A 6000-nucleotide genomic window follows, 5' to 3' on the forward strand; every position below is an offset into this window, starting at 1 on the left:
CCAGATAGACAAAGAAGAACACACAACATGGCTAGGAAAGTTTGTATCTTGTGTCAGAACCCATTACTTATTGGTTACTCCACCCACAGGGAGGTTCCGTTGTTAACAAACGTCTTTCTTTCCTACCTCCACTATAGGAAGAGGAAAAGTGAAATCTTCTTTCTCTCTTTGTTTTTACGTAATTTTGTATCACTTCATTTCATTTTTTTAGAGATGGGAGTCTTGCCCTGTTCCATGGCTTGGAGTACAGTGGCATGGTCATGGCTCACTGCAGCCTCCAACTCCTGGGCTCAAGTGATCCTCTGGTCTTAGCCTCCCAAAGTGCTAGGATTAAAGGGAAGCTCCATCATGTCCAACCTCTTTCTCTTTTTAAGAAAACAGTTTTGTTTATTGAGGTAGAATTTATATACAGTGAAATGCACAGCTCTCAAGTATAGAGTTCAATCTATTTTGAAAAAATAGGTACAGAATGTTACCATTACTCCAGAAAATTATTTTGTGCACCTTCCCTATGAATCCCACTGCATCAAGCAAACACTGTTTTGATTTTTCCACCAAAGAATCATATGGTGTATACATACTGCATGTGCCATGTATATACATGGTGTGCGTGTCTGGCTTTTTACACTCAACAAAATGTTTTCGAGATTCATTCAGGTTGTTGTTTATATCAGTAGTTCATGTTTTTTACAGCTGAGTGGTATGCCATTGTATGAATATGCCACAGTTTGCTTACTCATTCCTACAGATGAGTTCCTGGGATATTTCCAGTTTAGCCTTACTATCAATAAAGCAGTTATGAACATATTTGTGAGTATTTCTGTGGGCAAATGTTTTCATTTTGCTTAAATAAATACCTAGATATTGAATTGTAACATCAAGGGTCAATGTGTACTAGTTTTCCAAATTAGTTGTACAATTTTTTTTTTTTTTTTTTGAGACGGAGTTTCGCTCTTGTTACCCAGGCTGGAGTGCAATGGCGCGATCTTGGCTCACTGCAACCTCCACCTCCTGGGTTCAAGCAATTCTCCTGCCTCAGCCTCCCAAGTAACTGGGACTACAGGTGCGTGCCACCATGCCCAGCTAATTTTTGTATTTTTAGTAGAGACAGGGTTTCACCATGTTGACCAGGATGGTCTCGATCTCCTGACCTCGAGATCCACCTGCCTCGGCCTCCCAAAGTGCTGGGATTATAGGCATGAGCCACCGCACCCAGCCAGTTGTACAATTTTTAAAAAATAGACTTTATGAACATCTTCAGATTCATAGCAAAATTTAACGGAGGGTACAAAGAGTTATTTTCCCCCAAACACACATGCGTAGCTTTCTCCTTATCCACATCCACCACCAGAGTGGCACATTGGTTACAACTGGTGAAACTACATTGTTGTGCCATTATTATTCAAAGGTCATAGCTTACATTAGAGTTCACTTTTGGCTTTGCACATTCTATGGGTCTTTTTAAAATGTATCATAATATGTATCCACCCTTACAGTATCATACAGAATTGTTTCACTGCCCTAAAAATCCTCCTGTTCCGCTTATTTATCCCTTCTTCCCCCATAACCGTTGGCAGCCACTGAGCTTTTGATGGTCTCCATAGTTTTGCCTTTTTCAAAATGTCATATGGTTGGAATCATACAGTATGGGACCAATGTGAAAGATTGGTCTTTTACTTAGCAATGTGCATTTAAGGCTCCTCTATCCCTGATCATGACTTGATAGCTCTTTTTTTTTTTTTTTTCAGTCCTGAATAGTGAAATTCTATTGTCTGGATTGTACCACAGATTGTCTGTTTATTCACCCACTGAAGGACATCTTGGTTGCTTCCAAGGTTTGAATATTAGAAATAAAGTTGCTATAAATATATATGTGCAAGTTTCTATGTGGGCATTAGTTTTCCATTTATTTGGGTAAATATGAAGGAGTGAAACTGCTGGATTATGTGACAAAAGTATGTTTACATTTGTACAAAACTACCAAACTGTCTCCCAAAGTAGCTATGTCATTTTGTATTTCCACCACTTATTCCATGAATAAGTGTTCTGGTGGCTCCATATTTTCACCAGGACCTGGCATTGCCAGTGTTCTGGATTTTGGCTGTTCTAACAGGCATGTACTGATATCTCATTGTTTTAATTTGTTTTTCCCTGATGACCTATGATGTTGAAAATCTTTCATATGCTTACTTACTATTTGTATTATCTGCATTGCTGATGTGTCTGTTAAAGACTTTGGTCCATTTTATAACCAGGTTGTTTCTTACAGTTAATTTTAAGATTTATCTGTGTAGTTTGGATAAAAGTCTTTTATCAGATATGTCTTTTGCCAATATTTTCTTCTAGTCTGTGACTAGACTTCTCATTCTTTAGGCACTGTGTTTTGAAGAACAGAAATTTTAATTTTAGTGAAGTCCAGCTTATCAATTATTCCTTTTATGGATCATGCCTTTGGTGTTGTATCTAAAAAGTCATCACCATACCCAAGGTCATCTAGGTTTTTTCCTGTGTTATCTTCTAGAAGTTTCATAGTTTTGCATTTTACATTTAGAGCTATGGTCCATTTTGAGTTAATTTTGTGGAGAGTGTAAAGTCTGCATTGAGATTCATTTGCATGTGGGCATTCAGTTATTCCAATACCATTGTCTTTGCTCCGTTGTATTGCAGTTGTTTCTTTGTCAAGGACAGTTAACTATATTTGTGTGCGTCTAATTCTGGGTTTTCTGTCATATTCCATTGACCTATTTGTGAATTTGTTCACCAAAACAACGTGGTCTTGATTACTGTAGATTCATTGTAAGCCTTGAAGTATTGACAGTCCTCTGACTATGTTTTTCTTCAGTATTGTGTTGGGCTATTTTAGGTCTTTTGCTTTTTCATAAGACTTAAGAATTGATTTTTTGGTCTACACAAAATGACTCGCTGAGATTTTGATTGGGATTGTGTTGAATCTATAGATCAAGTTGGGAAGAACTGATATCTTAACAATATCGAATCTTCTTATCCATGAACATGTAATATCTCTCAATTAATTTGGTTCTTTGATTTCTTTATTTTTTTATTTTTTATTTTTTATTGCATTTTAGGTTTTGGGGTACATGTGATGAACATACAAGATTGTTGCATAGGTTCTTTGATTTCTTTGATCAGAGTTTGTAGTTTTCCTTAGGTGGATATGTATATATTTTATTTTGTTAGATTTATACCAACTATTTCATTTCTGGAGGTGCTAATATGCATAGTATGATGTTTTTAATCTCAAATTTCAATTGTTCATTGCTAGTACATTGGAAATTGATTGACTTTTTATCTTAGCCTTGTATCATGCAACTTTGCTGTAATCACTAGTAAGTTTTGGAAGTTTTTTGTTGCATCTTTTTTCTACATAAACAGTTATCATGTGATCAAAGTTTTATTTGTTCCTTCCCAATTTGTATGACTTTTCTTTTTCTTGTCTTATTGCATTAACTAGGACTTCCAGTTATTTTGAAAAGTAGTGATGAGAGGGGACATCCTTGCCTTGTTCCTGATCTTACCGGGAAAGCTTCTAGTTTCTCACCATTAAGTACAATCTTAGCACGGATTTTCTGTAAATGTTCTTTATCAAGTTGTAAAAGTTCCCCTCTCCTCCAAGCTTGCTAAGAGTTTGTATTATAAATGTTGTTGAATATTGTGAAATTGTTTTTCACAATACACCCATTGACATAATCATATGATTTTTTTTCTATAGCCTATTGTTGTGATTGACTACATTAATTGATTTTCAAATGTTGAACCAGTCTAACACACATGGAATGAATGTCACTTGGTCATGGTGCATAATTCTTTCTATGCATTGTTGGATTTGATTTGCTAATATTTTATGAGGGATTTTTACAGCTATGCTAATGAGAGATAATGGTCTGCAGTTTTCTATTCTTGCAATAACATTGTCTTGTTTTGGTATTAGGACGATGCTGGCTTCATAAAATGAGTCAGGAAGTGTTCTCTCTGTGTTTCTATCTTTGGAAAGAGATTGTAGAGAATTGGTACAATTTCTTTCTTAAGTGTTTGGTAGAATTCACCAGTGATTCCATCCAGGCCTGGGTGGGTAAATAAATAACTTTTGGAAAGTTATTTATTATTCGTTCAATGTTTTAGTCTATTTTTTTTCTTGTGTGAATTTTAGCAGATCATGACTTTCAAAGAATTGGTTCATTAAATTTAGGTTATCATATTTGTGGGTGTAGAATTGTTTACAGTATTTCTTCATTATCCTTTCAATGGCCATGGAATATATGGTGATGTCTATTTATCAATTTCTGATATTAGTAAATTTGTGTCCTTTCTATTTTTTTCTTAGCCTGGCTAGAAACTTATCAATTTTATTGATCACTTTTGGTTACATTAGTTTTCTCTATTAATTTCCTGTTTTTAACTTCATTGATTTCTGTGCTAATCTTTATTACTTTTTCTTCTACTTATTTCAAATTTAATTTACTCCTTTTTTTTCCTAGCTTTCTAAGGTGGAAGCTTAGATAATTGATTTTAGATCTTTCTTCTTTTCTAATATATGCATTCAGTGGTATAAATTTCTCTCTAAATGCTATTTTTGTTGCATCTCATAAATTTTGATGTCATATTTTTATTTTCATTTAGTTCAAAATATTTTTAAATGTATGTTTAGATTTCTTCCTTGAAATAACCCGTGTGTTATTCAGAAGTATATTGTTTAATCTCCATGTATTTGAAGTTTTGTTTTGTTTTGTTTTGTGTTTTGAGATGGAGTCTTGCTCTGTTGTCCAGGCTGGTGTGCAGTGGCATGATCTCAGCTCACTGCAACCTCTACCTACTGAGTTAAAGTGATTCTCCTGCCTCAACCTCCTGAGTAGCTGGGATTACAGGCACGTGCCACCACACCCAGCTAATTTTTGTATTTTTGGTAGAGAAGGGTTTTCACCAGGTTGGTCAGGCTGGTCTCAAACTCCTGACCTTGTGATCTGCCTGCCTTGGCCTCCCAAAGGGCTGGGATTACAGGCATGAGCCACTGTGCTGGCCATATTTGGCGATTTTTAAACTACCTTTTTGTTATTGATTTCTAGCTTACCTCTATGCAATCTAAGAGCATACACTGTACAATTTATTTTTTAAAAAATTTTAAGGTGTGTTTTATGACCAGAATGTAGTTTATCTTGGTGAATGTTTTATGTGAGTTTGAGAAGAATGTGTATTCTGCTCTTGTTGGATGAAATACTCTAAAGATGTCAATTATATCGAGTTGATTGATGATGTTTTTGAGTTCAACTATGTCCTTACTGATTTTCTAATAAAAAATCAATATAAATATTTTCTAACACAAAATAGTGTTGAAGTATCAGATTAGAATAGTGGATTCATCTGTTTCTCCACCCCACTCTATTGGTTTTTGCCTCGCGTATTTTGATGCTCTCTTGTTAAGCACATACGCATTAAGGATAGTTATACCTTGGAATAAAGGATTGTTATTGACACCTTTATCATTAGGTAATGCCCCTCTTTGTTACTGGTAATTTTCCTTGCTGTGAAGTCTGTCATGTCCAAAATTAATACAGCTACTCCAGCTTTCTTTTAATTAGTGCTAGCATGGTATGTCCTTTCTCCATGCCCTTACTTTTAATCATATATGTCTTTATATTTCAAATGGATTTCTTTTAGAAAGCATACAGTTGCGTTTTGTTTTTTGATGCATTCTGACAACCTATATCTTTAAATTGGTACATTTAGACCATCATCATTTAAAGTTGTTATTGACATATTTAGATTAATATCTACCATATTTCTTACTGTTTTCTAGTTATTGCCCTTGTTCTTTCTTCCTTTTTTGTCTCCCACTCTTTTTTCACCTTTTGTGGTTTTAACTGTGCATTTTATATGATTCTATTTTCTCTCCTTTTTAGTATATTGGTTATATGGAGTTTTTTTTTTTAACCTCTTCCAGTGTTTGCCCTAGAGTTTGCAGTATACATTTACAACTAATCCAAG

Source organism: Saimiri boliviensis, chromosome 7, assembly GCF_048565385.1.
Source record: "Saimiri boliviensis isolate mSaiBol1 chromosome 7, mSaiBol1.pri, whole genome shotgun sequence".
NCBI classification, from domain to species: domain Eukaryota; kingdom Metazoa; phylum Chordata; class Mammalia; order Primates; family Cebidae; genus Saimiri; species Saimiri boliviensis.